Source organism: Haliotis cracherodii, unplaced genomic scaffold, assembly GCF_022045235.1.
Source record: "Haliotis cracherodii isolate W230 unplaced genomic scaffold, xgHalCrac1.p SCAF_33, whole genome shotgun sequence".
In the NCBI taxonomy this organism is placed as follows: domain Eukaryota; kingdom Metazoa; phylum Mollusca; class Gastropoda; order Lepetellida; family Haliotidae; genus Haliotis; species Haliotis cracherodii.
Genome location: NW_027266290.1, coordinates 1,848,396 through 1,864,630, shown reverse-complemented (window position 1 = coordinate 1,864,630; position 16,235 = coordinate 1,848,396). Strand labels below are relative to the sequence as shown.

Here is a 16,235-nt window from a genome sequence, read left to right as displayed (position 1 = left end):
CAGTTTTGCCAAGTTTCATCTTTTCAAAATGTCTCAAAGTATGTTTGGACAAATAAGGGTTCTCATATATCTATCCATGATGACGTTTCTTTTGCGTTTCTGTACATATGCATATTTTGAGTGTATATGATATCATTACAGTTTATAATTATTTATGCAGAACTGTTTGAGCCTGTATCGTATATGTTGCCACTTATATTTGATATAGAATGTATTTGACATTTGAATTCTATAGACGTTTCCGTGTTTGCAGTACCGTTTTTATCTTTTATCCTTGAATTGTTGAACTTAAGAAACTCGTTGCTATGTTAGACATACCACTCTAACTATTTTACTGTGTCCTTTAGAATTGCAAAGGGTTGTATGGCTATGATACAAAATAAAATTCTAAACACATCTTTAGGATTGAATTTTTTTAAATTTTCAGTTATATCAGGGCTTGTCAGACACGTATAAGCGGGTGGCTTAGTGCGAGTTAAGTGAGTTGAGAGTAACTTTCAGTCTTTCCTTTTTATATCACGGCGTTTCAGACACGTATAGACAGCTGACTTTGTGGGAATTCCTTAGGTACTTGGGTTCAACACTATGTGAACTTTCTTTCAGTCTTTCAGTTGTATCAGGGCGTGTCAGCTCAACTTGGGAAGAGAGCCCAAGTGACGCAGCTCCTGGAAATCCATTTGCACGGGTATGGTGCAAACTCTAGGATTCGTACCATCTATGATCGGATTCTGACGTGACAAGGTATCCAAGTTGCCGTATCCTAGGCGACTGGTCAAGGACCATCCGTGATTAGAGAGACCCGTCAAGATCCGGTGTAGAATAGGTCTTCAGCAACCCATGCTTCCCGTTAAAGGCGACTATGCTTGTCGTAAAAAGCGACTCACGGGATCGGTTAGTCAGGCTGGCTGACTTGGTTGATGCATGTCATCGATCCCATTCGCGTCGATCGATGTTCATGATGTCAATCATTGGATTGTCTGGTCCAGCCTCGTTTATTTACAGACCGCCGTCATATAGCTGGTATATTGCTGAGAGGGGCGTAAAACAGCAAACCAACCAAAGTGATTAGAGAAAGTAGATTTTATTTTAGAACTGTGTCATGGATGTTTAATGCTACGAAGTAACTGTCCCATGGCACAATGAGAGTAGTCTTATCCCACAAATGTGGTAAACGCCTAGAACCTGCATCACTTTGGGCTCTCCTGCAACGTTAACGGACATACTGTGAAAGAACTGAAATACAGTAAACTACGGTTATAACGAACTCAAACTTATTTCAGTTCGTTATAACCGTAGTTCGTTATAAGCATATATACAGAATATATACAACAAATGGCCGGGACTAAAAAGTAAGTTCGTTATATCAGTCAGTTTGTTATAAGCGTGTTCGTCATAACCGTAGTTTACTGTATTATTCAAATTGGTGGCATTAAACCAAAGAAACTCTCTGAAAAATATGAAGGCATGTCGATTTAAGGTATGTAATTCAATGTTGTTGCTGCTCTTTTCCCGAATGTGTAATACCAACGAGAGTTAGAAGCTCGAGACGCTTCATTTAGAATATTGATTGGGCAATCCTGTAGAAAACGTTCTACATTAACTTCGTCCCTGGTTTACACTTCCTCCGTTTTATGTCATTCATCCACCGTGTATGGCGTATATAGAACATTCATTAAAGCACGTAATTAGGTAAGCGAGAGTCTTTAGAGACAAGGACATAATATTTACTACAGTTGCAAACAGTCATAAACTGTACCAAGTGCCCCAACATACTGTTTTCATTTGCTTTCAGAACAGAATCATTAATATGTTTAATGTAAGCAGCTGCTTCGTTGTTAAAACTTGAATAAATAAACAATGTAGTGTCTGCAGTAAAACCTCACATAACTCTATTTGTTACGAACTCTCAGGGATTGAAGATCCTACTAAAGATGATCGGTTGGTTTGTCTCAGTGGCTTGGTAGATTACCTTCCCAGACAGGGTGGCTTTGGCGGTTATGCTCAGTGGCATGGTAGATCACCTTCCCCACTGAGATGGATTGGGTGGTCAGGCTCGGTGACTGGGTAGATTATCTTCCCCAATGGGGTGGATCGGGTGGTCAGGCTTGGTGACTGGGTAGATCACCTTCCCCACTGAGATGGATCGGGTGGTAAGGCTCGGTGACTGGGTAGATTACCTTCCCCACTGAGATGGATCGGGTAGTCAGGCTCGGTGACTAGGTAGATTACCTTTCCCACTGAGATGGATCGGGTGGTCAGGCTCGGTGACTGGGTAGATTACCTTCCCCACTGGGGTGGATCGGGTATATACGTGAACTAATAATCGTTAACGTGACCTTGAACCGCGTTTCTCCTCACCTCAGCTTCTGTTGTCCATCACTTAAAAAATGGATAATATTAATTTTAGTGACTTGCAAGAGTCGTTTAAATAAAATCGACAAAATTCATTTTGTAATTAATAACTTCAATCTTAGCTTTAATTTTTTTATTATCTGGAAACGTCAGATACCTCTATTTAGTACGAATAATTTGGGAGTGAAGGGACGAAAAGGTGCCAAACATCCTATGTTTGTCAAAGTGAGTGAGTGAGTTTGGTTATACGCCGCTTTTAGCAATATTGCAGCAATATTACGGCGGAGGACACCAGGAATGGGCTTCACACATTGTACCCATGTCGGGAATCGAACCTGGGTCTTTGGCGTGACGATCGAACGCTTTAACCACTAGGCACCCGACAGATGTTTGACAAAAGATCCAACCGAACAGGATCGGGTGGTCATACTTGGAGACTTAGTATATTACCTTCCCCAATTGGATGGTTCGTTGTTAGTGATTCCAGTTCGCCAGGTCCAGACTCGATTGTTTACAGGTCGCCATGATAAGTTGAGTGCGATGTTAAATTCAGTCCACTCATCCTATTTGTTGTCACTTTTTTCAGTCCTGATGACACTTCAGTAATGCACAGAGTGAGTGAGTTTGGTTTAACGCCGCTTTTAATAATGCACAGACATTATATCGTTTTGCTCAATGACATGACCCACAAGAATATTTCGGATTAGAATAGGTATCCGGCATCTAATGCGTCGTGTCGTAAAAGGCGACTAAAAGGATTGGGTGGTCACTAGTTTGTCTTGTCGAAACTAGCAATGTTGCATGAACATCGTTGTTTGTTTGTTTGTTGTTTAACGTTGCTGTTTAAAAATAATTTATTTCTAGAGTGACCAATGAAAGTAATCAATCGGGATTGTAAATTCAACAATTATTATGCTGTCCCACTCCTGTGTGCATGTCTACAGCAAGCTTGGCGTGCCTGGAGGTAGGGGCCATCGTTAAGCCAGGCGTTGTACTCGCTCAACCAGTTGCGTACGGTACTGTCACTAATTGGTGTCAAGCTAGGCGATGTGCTCGCTCAACCGGTTGCGTACGGTACTGTCACTAATTGGTGTCAAGTCGGGCGTTGTGCTCGCTCAACCGGTTGCGTACGGTACTGTCCCTTATTAGTGTCAAGCCAGGCGATGTGCTCGCTCAACCGGTTGCGTACGGTACTGTCCCTTATTAGTGTCAAGCCAGGCGATGTGCTCGCTCAACCGGTTGCGTACGGTACTTTCACTAATTGGTGTCAAGTCGGGCGTTGTGCTCGCTCAACCGGTTGCGTACGGTACTGTCCCTTATTAGTGTCAAGCCAGGCGATGTGCTCGCTCAACCGGTTGCGTACGGTACTGTCCCTTATTGGTGTCAAGCCACAAATTGTCCGTTTTGTTAATGTGGCACTTTGGTATCGATTCCATAGATGCACCAACCGGATATGGTTGTCTTGTTGACGTGAAGCCACACGGCGACGACCGGCCAGTGGCAACTCATGAGTGTTTCCTGCTGTAGATAACGTCTCCAAAGAGATGATGTTGATTTTTCAAAACTTCGTTTCCTGTTTTGAGCACATCCACGGTGGGTAGATGTTGATTTTCAGCAAACCGTGAGATTGCGTAAGTGTTTAATGAGCAGTCGAAAGCTAAACAATAGTTGTATGCTGTTCACACTAACATATCATGCGCATGAAAGTCATGCTCCCAAATAAAACACCAAAACGATAGCAACCATAATAATCAGGGACAGAAACATGAGCATGACGTTTGCAGTATTGATAATATGGTAACACATGCAATGTAACTACATAGGGTTGGCTGTTCTGTAGGCAAAGCGAAATGTTATTGTCTAGTGTGTAACCGTGTTACAAACAACTCCCAGTCAGGTCCTGTGTATCTGAAACCTTCTGTCAAATCATGTCCTATTATTTAAAACAAATATCTTTCCATCGGTAAGTCTAAACACAAGTCACACAACACACAGTTAATGTTTTGTTCGTTTGTTGTTTAACGCCACACTCAGCAATATTCCACAGCGGTCTATGAATAATCTAGTCTGGACCAGACAGTCCAGCGTATGACATCATGAGCATCCACGCAATTGAGATCGATGACATGCATGAACCAAGTCAGCGAGCCTTGGCCTATTCTAACCCGGATGTTCGCGGGTGTACCTTCTGCAATGATGGGATCATGGATTATGCCTTCAGTCATTGATTTTCTTCATCCAGACTTGATTATTGCATTGACAGGTTGCCATGACTTATACTGACATAGAAACAAATGTATATAACAAACCAGTCTCATTTAAATTACGGGCTTAACGACTGAATCCAAGTTACGGGCTTAACGACTGAATCCATACAATCTAGACCATCTATTAGCCATTCCAGAATGCTTTTATGTTCAGGTTTCATTTTTTTATGGAGCATTTGTCATGATGTGTTTCGAAGCGTTGTCGCCAATTTAAAATTAGTGCCATAAAGCACGAGAAAGCTGCCTTCTGACTGGCTAATGTGGACTTCCTGTCAGTCATTTCATTGGTCGGTCAAAGTTCGTGCAAGCTCGGTCTGAAGTGACCGGTAATGGGATGTCCTCAGATCTTTGTTTAGTGGTAGCGAGAACTAAGATCTGATTTTAAAGAGATTGATTACAAACCAACCAGTTACAAACAAAACCTCATTACAATCCCTGTCCATCCCGTCACACAGAAATCAATGTCCCTTACACATTAGCATGTAGAATCTGCGCCGAAGTATCTAATTCAGATCGAGCACAATGTAGACTCAGAGAACTGAGGGATTTACTACTAGAAAGAAACTACCCTAGAAAAATGGTAGAATGCGCAATAAACAATGCTAAATCACAAACCGTTGTGATCTTGTAGAACCTAAAGATATACCTAACGAGAGTGTTCTCCCTTTTGTTATAGCCTTTAATCCCCCAAACCCGGAAATATTTGGAAATGTTCGGGAGATACTCTAAATGAGTGTAAAGAACGTACACAAAAAATGTCAGAAAATAAACTTATTAAAAAGAAAAGACACAGCCGTAATTTTGACAGATTCTTTCTAGGGCTTCTTTCTCTCAAGGAAATTGAGAATGTAAAACAGTACAAAAGTGTGACAGACCTAATTATGGTACTTGTCGCCATGTTTTTCAATGTTGTTCTTGTACATTCAATGATGGGAAAAAACTTTCTATGTCCGTGAAAATATGATTTGTGCTTCCAAAAACTTGATTTATGTCATACAATGTGCTTGCTGGATGCAAAGCCAAATAGACTGGACAGACAGGAGATACCCTAAGAGCGAGAGTGCGAATCCATCGACAACTACAAAAAAAGAAAGGGACCCCTCTTGCCGTTATATCCTACACGGTCAACACATTGATCAATGTTTTGGAACTAAAGCACCAAATTGTGTGATATTCCCGTTTTACAAATTTGAAAATGTTCTCACTTGTTGCTAATGATGTTGATTGTTTGTTGCATACAGACAATCTATGTTGAAATGTTTTCACTGCTCATCTTTTGACAAATCATGGTCATCAAAAGTAAGGTATACTCGGATATATATACTTACATTTTCCAAAATTGTGAGAGATATTAGTTTCTGGTAATAGTGGTATGATAGAAGTGAACTTATTGGGACTACATTACAACTGGTAGTGAAGAATGACAGAAGTTTGGACCACAAACGATCTTGAAGGACAGTAGGAGTAAGATTGGAAATTTCAATGTTTTTGTCTGTAGTGGTAACACGCCACGATTTGTCAAACATTCATTCACTCGATGTGGAATACTGAATATGAGTCTCCAAATGGGGATTTGTAGGTGTCTGTTCCGCCAATGTTGTCGTTCCTTGCCAAGTTCAGCCAACGTGGTCGGCGGCCTATGACGTTGATGCACAAGTCTCCCGATCATGTACCAGACGTGTTCACTGGGGAAAATGCCTGCGCTCACTGCTAGCTATGGCATTCTATGGATGTTGAGCTGCTGGAAGTGAGCACTGACGATCCATGCACGGTGAACTCGGGAGTTGTCATCATGAAAGACGAATGGCAATACTGGTTGTCAGTGTGTTGTCTCTTTTGGCCCTCTAAATGCCTGTTGGCAATTGTTGGACCAATCAAAACACGCGTCCTTTTTCAGAAGGTTGTAAAGAGGGAGGGCATTGCCAGAAAGGTTTGGTGCAAATTTGTGATAAAACGAGGCCAAACCAAAGTAATGACGCACATCATGGACATTTTTAGGGGATGGGACTTGTGTGACTGAATCTAATTTCGAATGATAAAGATGGATGCCATCTATGCTAAATACTACCGAAGTAGGTGACTTGTTTTGTCGCGAAATTACATTTGATTGTTTTTTTAGTGAGTCCTGCTTCTTTGATCTTTTAGAATACTGCTTTGAGATAATTCAAATGTTCCAAAAACGTTATGATGTCATCCACATATATTAGTATGTAACGCAAATTCCTTTCTGTTAGTGCTTCTAAAACGGTTTGCACAAATGAGCATTTTTGAGTTCGAAAGGGAGGAGATTCCATTCAAAAACACCATCAGATGTAATGCAGGCCGACTTGTGTTTTGTGTCTTGATGGAGAGTATTTGACAAAAGCCACTAGCACACTAAAGGACACTAAGATTTGTGGGATGGCTGTCGCCTACAGCATCAACGACATCTTCAAAATGTGGTAGAGGGAAAACTTTTGGCTTGGTAACTGCATTAAGGTGTCTATAATCTACGTCAAATCGGTAAGAGGTATCACGTTTTTTAACTGTGACAACTGGAGAGTGCCATTCAGAAGAACAGGGCAGAATGATATTGGCATCTTGCACCTGTCTGGAACATCTTTTCTAATGGATAGATAAAAGGGAGTCTAATGGATCTGGCGTTAATTGTTTCTATTTTGTGATGATGTTAGTGAGTGACTGAATTCTTGCCAATCTGTGGAATTGGAGAAAAGCATTTTACTGTATAATTGTACTTTCAATACTTTTAAAATGTCTATAGGGACAAAAGCTCCACGACGTTTAGGGGTATTGGTATGGTGCAAACCACTTCAAAGGGTTTCTTTAGAACTTTATTTATCCAAAATACCTGGTTTAGTCAGTCCAGATTGAAACAAAAAGGTGACCACAGAAACCGGTTTGTAGAGGACTAAATTGTGAAATCAGTAAATGACCACACAAGATCAAGGTATAATCCACAAATTGCACTCAAAACCACAGTTTTAGGATTACAATCACAAAAGACAATACAATTTGTCAATTGTGTGGCAGCAGCAATAACTAACAAGCTCTAGAATAAATGAACTTGTAGGTGCACTCAAGAATGTACATACTTTGTCACTGTCAATTGTCATGAAACAGGCCTGTCAACGTTCTTGAAGCTGACAAGAATTCAATGTTTATAACCAGGTATCCACTCTGCATTTGGCATGTAGATGAAATCTTTTGTTTTGTCAGGTCTGACGATTAGCCAGTTCAAACCGGGAATCCTCTCATGGGGTCATTGAAGGTACTGCTGCTGGGTAATGCTTTCTATGGAGCATTGGTGACGTCCACGTTATGGTGTCGCCATGGCAATTGGCTCTCAAGACAATGAAAGAAGAAATCTACGACGATTATTTACACACTGAAAGTGTATGCATGCAGTTTACAAGATTACATCCATTGAGCAATGCATCAATAATTAAATGTGCGCACTTATGCATTTGCAAGGCTGAACTTAGATTTATTGACTGTATTGGCTGGCTTAACTATTTACCAGGCATATCCAGCCTTTCCATTCGGGTGTAGTAGGTGCTTTTAACATTTGCTCACATGTGTATAAATATCGTGTAGTTGAAGGACCATTTATACTTACATGGTCGGTTCTGAATTTTCCGGAGTAGACATGAGGAATCAAACGAGCAATTATGTATGGGCAGTTTGCCTTGTTGTATTGCACAGGCTAAACCTCTTGGACCTTACAGTAGCTGCAGAGAAAATGTACACTGACAATGTACCCTCTGTGAAAAGAGGAGTTAAAATGGCAAATGCTCAAATCCTGTCCACTAACGCCAGTGGACTGATGGTCTGTGCACGCTACTGTCTTGGGAAAAAGTATTGTGAGTGATTCAACTATAATGAAGGACAAGATCTGTGTGATCTGAACTATAAGTCATCTGACAGCACAGACGCAAACATGGAAAGTAGATCAAGCTTTCTTTTCTCTGACATTCAACAATGGCCACAGCGACTTGCTGCCATGTGTACCAACCATGTGTGCCCTCTCAATACCATTTGCATTCCAGCAGGAGAACCAGTTTGTGAGGTGTCTGGTTGTTTAACGTCTCATCTCCATGCCATTCCCAATGCCGTCTTGAACACCATGGTTTCTGCTCGTGAACTTCCTATAGGAACTACTGTCAAGTATGTGTGTGAATCAGATTTCTACCCGGAAGCCAGTGCATCATGTGGACTGAGTGGTAATTGGTCGTTCACAGATTGCCGTTTAGCCGTACCATCCTCATGTCGTGAGGTGAAGCGGTGTGAGCCGACCAGTGGTGATGGGGAATACTGGATTAGGTTGCCTAACTTCGACTTCTACAGAACCTCGCGTCTACTGCCACAATATGAGTAGCGGGAACCCAAAGGATTATCTTACACTCACATATAAAAATTATGGTATTTTTCCTAATAAGACTAACAAAGTTTGCCAAGGAGAAACAAATCTGTATCACAACTGTAAAGGGCGCGATGGAGAAGTATGGTACTCGAAAATAAGAGTTCATCCAGTCACAATGCATGTGATTGTTGACGACACCACGTATGCAAACATTTCACAAACTCCTCCGAGGTATGGCTATGCAACAGATTGTTATGCTGAACATGAAGATTTCAATGTGAGATCTTGTGGGACTAAAGGAGAATTCACCATGGATCTGCGAGGAACAGGATGGATTGTTTCACCCGAGCAACAATTGAAACTGACAGGCTACAAATCAGCCAAGGAGACTTTGTCAAGGAGTGCTGAGGGGGCTGTTATTCATATCAAATGCGGCGGGTTTGGAGGAGGTTGTGTGCCCAATGGTACATTGTCGTTGTTACCGAATGTGTTGGACAATATAACAGAAAGTTCTGCTGACAGGTACCAGTGCAACTGACGAATTCTGATACTGTAAACGCTCTAATTTAAATTAATCTAAATTACTCCAAACAAGCCCCGTAAAACTGACAAAATTCATAGACTCTTTTAAGGAAATACAAATTTCGAATAATGCCCTACCCTTCGTCCATTAAGTTAACAATCAGATGTTATTTGGTAGATATTTCATTCATCTTGATCCCTGTGACATTCGGTTTTGCCAGTCACTGGATCATGGTTACAAGTACAGTGTCAATCGTAAAAGTGACCGTATTCCATTTCAGTTCAGTTAGCTATTGAATTTATATTATTCTTTCAGTCGCCCGTGAACAATAGTTGAAAATGGTATTTAATCGTGACTCATTGAGTGAGTTGGGTTTAACGCTGTCTTCTGTGTGTGTTTCAAGTCAGAGCATGGCAAGAGGACATTTTGAATTTAGATGATTAAAAATGAATGCATTGACATTTCAGATAGGAATTATGATTTTAAGTGGTTAAGACATGTTGGCATTTACAAGCAGCATGCTTTTAGCGTTTTCAGAGATACAAAGCAAAAGCTTCTCTGTTGCAACTTGAACTTGTATGTGAGGTGACACGCAAATTTCTTGGTAAATATATAAATCTTAGATTTCAAAGCTACTGATAGAACAAGTGAAAGTTCACACATAACATTGGTCACAAATTCATTATTCTTTTTTTTAGGGGAAAAATTTATATCTACCAGTGTCTACATACATACAGTGTATTGGACATTGAATACGTCAATGAACTTTTTGAAGGATTAGCATCCAGAAACAAATTATACAGAATATTAAACAATCAAACTCAAAGTAGACGGAGATAAAGATGTGGATATTTCGTTGGGATATTAATCGTTTGTCCTTGTTGAAAAGACTTAACAAATGACTCTGGGTATTTGATCTGTTGCTCTAACCATACATGTCTATTCCACTTTTATCTAACAAATTTCTAACCTTCATATCCCAGTTATTCATTCCCCTGCTGTCATAGTATAAGAGCATGTTGCAGCATTTATTTTTTATGCAAATTGTGTGAGTGGCGGGTGCTACCGGTAGGGCAAGGCATGCTTTGCCTTTCCGCGAGACCTGCTGTTTTCACTTATTTTCAGTGATCCATTCACATAATTTGCACCGCTGTTTCGCCTTTTTTTTTTTTTTTTTTGTTCACTGTTAACTAATAATATTTCAGTGTTAGTGTACTGAATGTTTTATGCCTCTTCATAATGTTTATAGTATGTCCTGTCCATTTGTCTCATTCAATAGTGATAACAGACAAAACCTCGTCAGGTGACCGATTTGTGTTGTCAATGAAACAATATCATAGTCTCCCCTTCCACAAACGGAAACGTTGCACTGGAGCACAATTATCTTAATATTTACACACAAGGTTGTATATACATTTTCCGTGTCTAGGAAGCATTTAACAAATCGTAGTCCTCTATTTAAGTGTTTGATACAACGCATTAAAGAAATCCACACACGTAGATCATATTAACATTGTGGTATATTATGTTCATTCGATACCCACAATCAACTTGACAAATGGAATTAGTTGATGAGATTGAAGGGAACTGACAACATTTAGTGGCATGGCCTGCATAAAATCGAAGCCATTTGTGAATATGAAGCCTTAAGCATTCACAAATGCTTCTGCTGATTGGTCGTTAGACCTCGTAAGGAGGAATTTCTCATCTGACTGTACCGCTGAATTTATCAGATAACATACATCGTTATGACATATAACCTGATGAAGATCTGGGTTAGAAATGACCTTCAGCCACCCATACTTGTCGTAAGAGGTGACTAACGGAATAGGGTGGTGAGGCGCACTGACTTGGTTAATGCATGTGATCGTGTCCCAATTGCGTAGATCGATGTTCATGGAGCCAACTAGGTTGTCTGGTCCATAGTCGATTACTGAGATGCTTAGTGGAGCGTTAAACAGCAAACGGAGAAACAAACGTTTTGATGTATAAGTATTTTTTTTCTATAGACGTGTAAGTTTTGGAAGAGTATTTGTGTAATTATTGTCTTTTGAATTTTGGATCTTGATTATATGTATTGCTGTTTGTATTTGGGCACATACGTTTGCATAATATTTGAGTGTTTTAAGTTCATATGAATAGTCTTTGATGATAAGACAAGAGGTGTGTTGGCATCGAGAGACAAACTTTACCTGATTTACAACATTCAGTCTTGCACAGAGGGTCGGCCCTGTGGTCTTTAAGAACATCGGTCCAGGGAGAGGCGATGCCGTCACAACAGCTCGGTACATTGATCAAGTCTTGAGACCACACGCCATACCTCATTTGGCACGTCGCGTTGCGAGAGCAACAAGAGACTTCCTCCAGCAGAATGGCATCAGAACCATGCAGAGGCCTGCCCTCAGTCCCGATTTAAATCCCATTGGGCACGTGTAGTACGAGATTCAAAGATGGACGAATGACGTCCGACCAAGGCCGACAACTGCAGCTGAACTGCGTCAGGCATTCCTTAGAGTTTGGGCTCAAGTGCCTATGACCTTCATCAACCGGCTCATCCATTCCATGTATCGATTTTGCACGGCAGTCATCAATGCACATGGCGGACACACGAGATACTGACTTGTGATGCCATTTTCTCAGAGACTCGTGTTGTGTTTCACTTTAAGAACATTTGACACTTTAATTTCAACCTTGATGATCAGTTTTGCCAAGTTTCATCTTTATAATATTCCTCAAAGTATGTTTACAGTGTTTGGACAAATAGGGTTTCTCGTATATCTATCCATGATGACGTTTCTTTTGCGTTTCAGTACATATGCATATTTTGAGAGTAATTGTTTATGCAGAACTGTTTGAGCGTGTATCATATTCGTTGCCACTTATATTTGATATAGAATGTATTTGACATTTGAATTCTATAGACGTTTCCGTGTTTGCAGTACCGTTTTTATCTTTATCCTTGAATTGTTGAACTTTATAAACTCGTTGCTATGTTAGACATACCGCTCTTACTGTGTCCTTTAGAATTTCACAATGTTGTATGGTTTTGATACAAAGTTGTATCAGGGCGTGTCAGCTCAACATGGGAAGAGAGCCCAAGTGATGCAGCTCCTGGAAACCCATTTGCAACGGTATGGTGCAAACTCTAGGATTCGCACCATCTATGAAAGGATTCTGACGTGACAAGGTATCCATCTTGTCGTATCTTAGACGACTGGTCAAGGACCATTTAGAGAGACCCATGAAGATCCGGTGTAGAATAGGTCTTCAGCAACCCATGCTTCCCGTTAAAGGCGACTATGCTTGTCGTAAAAAAACAACTAACGGAATTGGGTGGTCAGGCTGGCTAACTTGGTTGATGCATATCATCGATCCCAATTGCGTGGATCGATGTTCATGATGTCAATCATTGGATTGTCTGGTCCAGCCTCGATTATTTACAGACCGCCGTCATTTTGCTGGAATATTGCTGAGAGCGGCGTAAAACAGCCAACCAACCAAAGTGATTAGAGAAAGTAGATTTTATTTTAAAACTGTGTCATGGATGTTTAATGCTACGAAGTAATTGTCCCATGGCACAATGAGAGTAGTCTTATCCCACAAATGTGGTAAAAGCCTGGAACCTGCATCACTTTGGGCCCTCCTCCAACGTTAACGGACATACCGTGAAAGAACTGAAATACAGTAAACTACGGTTATAACGAACTCAAACTTATTTCAGTTCGTTATAACCGTAGTTCGTTATAAGCATATATACAGAATATATACAACAAATGTCCGGGACTAAAAAGTAAGTTCGTTATATCAGTCAGTTCGTTATAAGCGTGTTCGTCATAACCGTAGTTTACTGTATTATTCAAATCGGTGGCATTACACCGAAGAAACTCTCTGAAAAATATGAAGGCATGTCGATTTAAGGTATGTAATTCAATGTTGTTGCTCCTCCTTTCCCGAATGTGTAATACCAACGAGAGTTAGAAGCTCGAGACGCTTCATATTTCATTTAGAATAGCGATTGGGCAATCCCGTAGAAAACGTTCTACATTAACTTCGTCCCTAGTTTACACTTCCTCCGTTTTATGTCATTCATCCACCGTGTATGGCGTATATAGAACATTCATTAAAGCACGTAATTAGGTAAGCGAGAGTCTTTAGAGACAAGGACATAATATTTACTACAGTTGCAAACAGTCATAAACGGTACCAAGTGCCCCAACATACCGTTTTCATTTGCTTTCAGAACAGATGCATTAATATGTTTAACGTAAGCAGCTGCTTCGTTGTTAAAACTTGAATAAATAAACAATGTAGTGTCTGCAGTAAAACCTCAAGATCCTACTAAAGATGATCGGTTGGTTTGTCTCAGTGGCTTGGTAGATTACCTTCCCAGACAGGGTGGCTTTGGCGGTTATGCTCAGTGGCATGGTAGATCACCTTCCCCACTGAGATGGATTGGGTGGTCAGGCTCGGTGACTGGGTAGATTATCTTCCCCAATGGGGTGGATCGGGTGGTCAGGCTCGGTGACTGGGTAGATCACCTTCCCCACGGAGATGGATCGGGTGGTCAGGCTTGGTGACTGGGTAGATTACCTTCCCCACTGAGATGGATCAGGTAGTCAGGCTCGGTGACTGGGTAGATTACCTTCCCCACTGAGATGGATCGTGTAGTCAGGCTCGGTGACTGGGTAGATTACCTTCCCCACTGAGATGGATCGGGTGGTCAGGCTCGGTGACTGGGTAGATTACCTTCCCCACTGGGGTGGATCGGGTATATACGTGTACTAATAATCGTTAACGTGACCTTGAACCGCGTTTCTCCTCACCTCAGCTTCTGTCCATCACTTAAAAAATGGATAATATTAATTTTAGTGACTTACAAGAGTCGTTTAAATAAAATCGACAAAATTCATTTTGTAATTAATAACTTCAATCTTAGCTTTAATTTTTTTTTATTATCTGGAAACGTCAGATACCTCTATTTAGTACGAATAATTTGGGAGTGAAGGGACGAAAAGGTGCCAAATATCCTATGTTTGTCAAAGTGAGTGAGTTTGGTTATACGCCGCTTTTAGCAATATTGCAGCAATATTACGGCGGAGGACACCAGGAATGGGCTTCACACATTGTACCTATGTCGGGAATCGAACCTGGGTCTTTAGCGTGACGATCGAATGCTTTAACCACTAGGCACCCGACCCATGTTTGACAAAAGATCCAACCGAACAGGATCGGGTGGTCATACTTGGAGACTTAGTATATTACCTTCCCCAATTGGATGGTTCGTTGTTAGTGATTCCAGTTCGCCAGGTCCAGACTCGATTGTTTACAGGTCGCCATGATAAGTTGAGTGCGATGTCAAATTCAGTCCACTCATCCTATTTGTTGTCACTTTTTTCAGTCCTGATAACACTTCAGTAATGCACAGAGTTAGTGAGTGAGTAAGTTTGGTTTAACGCCGCTTTTAATAATGCACAGACATTATATCGTTCTGCTCAATGACATGACCCACAAGAAGATTTCGGATTAGAATAGGTATCCGGCATCTAATGCATCGTGTTGTAAAAGGCGACTAAAAGGATTGGGTGGTCACTGGTTTGTCTTGTCGAAACTAGCAATGTTGCATGAACATCGTTGTTTGTTTGTTTGTTGTTTAACGTTGCTGTTTAAAAATAATTTATTTCTAGAGTGACCAATGAAAGTAATCAATCGGGATTGTAAATTCAACAATTATTATACTGTCCCACTCCTGTGTGCATGTCTTGGCGTGCCTGGAGGTAGGGGCCATGTTGGGCGTATCGATGGACGTTAAGCCAGGCGTTGTACTCGCTCAACCAGTTGTGTACGGTACTGTCACTAATTGGTGTCAAGCTAGGCGATGTGCTCGCTCAACCGGTTGCGTACGGTACTGTCACTAATTGGTGTCAAGTCGGGCGTTGTGCTCGCTCAACCGGTTGCGTACGGTACTGTCCCTTATTAGTGTCAAGCCAGGCGATGTGCTCGCTCAACCGGTTGCGTACGGTACTGTCCCTTATTAGTGTCAAGCCAGGCGATGTGCTCGCTCAACCGGTTGCGTACGGTACTGTCCCTTATTGGTGTCAAGCCACAAATTGTCCGTTTTGTTAATGTGGCACTTTGGTATCGAAACCATAGATGCACCAACCGGATATGGTTGTCTTGTTGACGTGAAGCCACACGGGGACGACCGGCCAGTGGCAACTCATGAGTGTTTCCTGCTGTAGATAACGTCTCCAAAGAGATGATGTTGATTTTTCAAAACTTCGTTTCCTGTTTTGAGCACATCCATGGTGGGTAGATGTTGATTTTCAGCAAACCGTGAGATTGCGTAAGTGTTTAATGAGCAGTCGAAAGCTAAACAATAGTTGTATGCTGTTCACACTAACATATCATGCGCATGAAAGTCATGCTCCCAAATAAAACACCAAAACCATAGCAACCATAATAATCAGGGACAGAAACATGAGCATGACGTTTGCATTATTGATAATATGGTAACACATGCAATGTAGCAACATAGGGTTGGCTGTTCTGTAGGCAAAGCTAAATGTTATTGTCTAGTGTGTAACCATGTTACAAAACAACTCCCAGTCAGGTCCTGTGTATCTGAAACCTTATGTCAAATCATGTGCTATTATTTAAAACAAATATCTTTCCATCGGTAAGTCTAAACACAAGTCACACAACACACAGTTAATGTTTTGTTCGTTTGTTGTTT

General features: G+C 41.0%; 1 pseudogene; it reads left to right on the top strand.

Annotated features, from left to right (window-relative positions):
• The first annotated feature begins 8,265 nt into the window (after positions 1–8,265).
• LOC139477423 (A disintegrin and metalloproteinase with thrombospondin motifs 9-like) lies at positions 8,266–9,517 on the top strand (annotated as a pseudogene).
• The last annotated feature ends 6,718 nt before the right edge of the window (positions 9,518–16,235 follow it).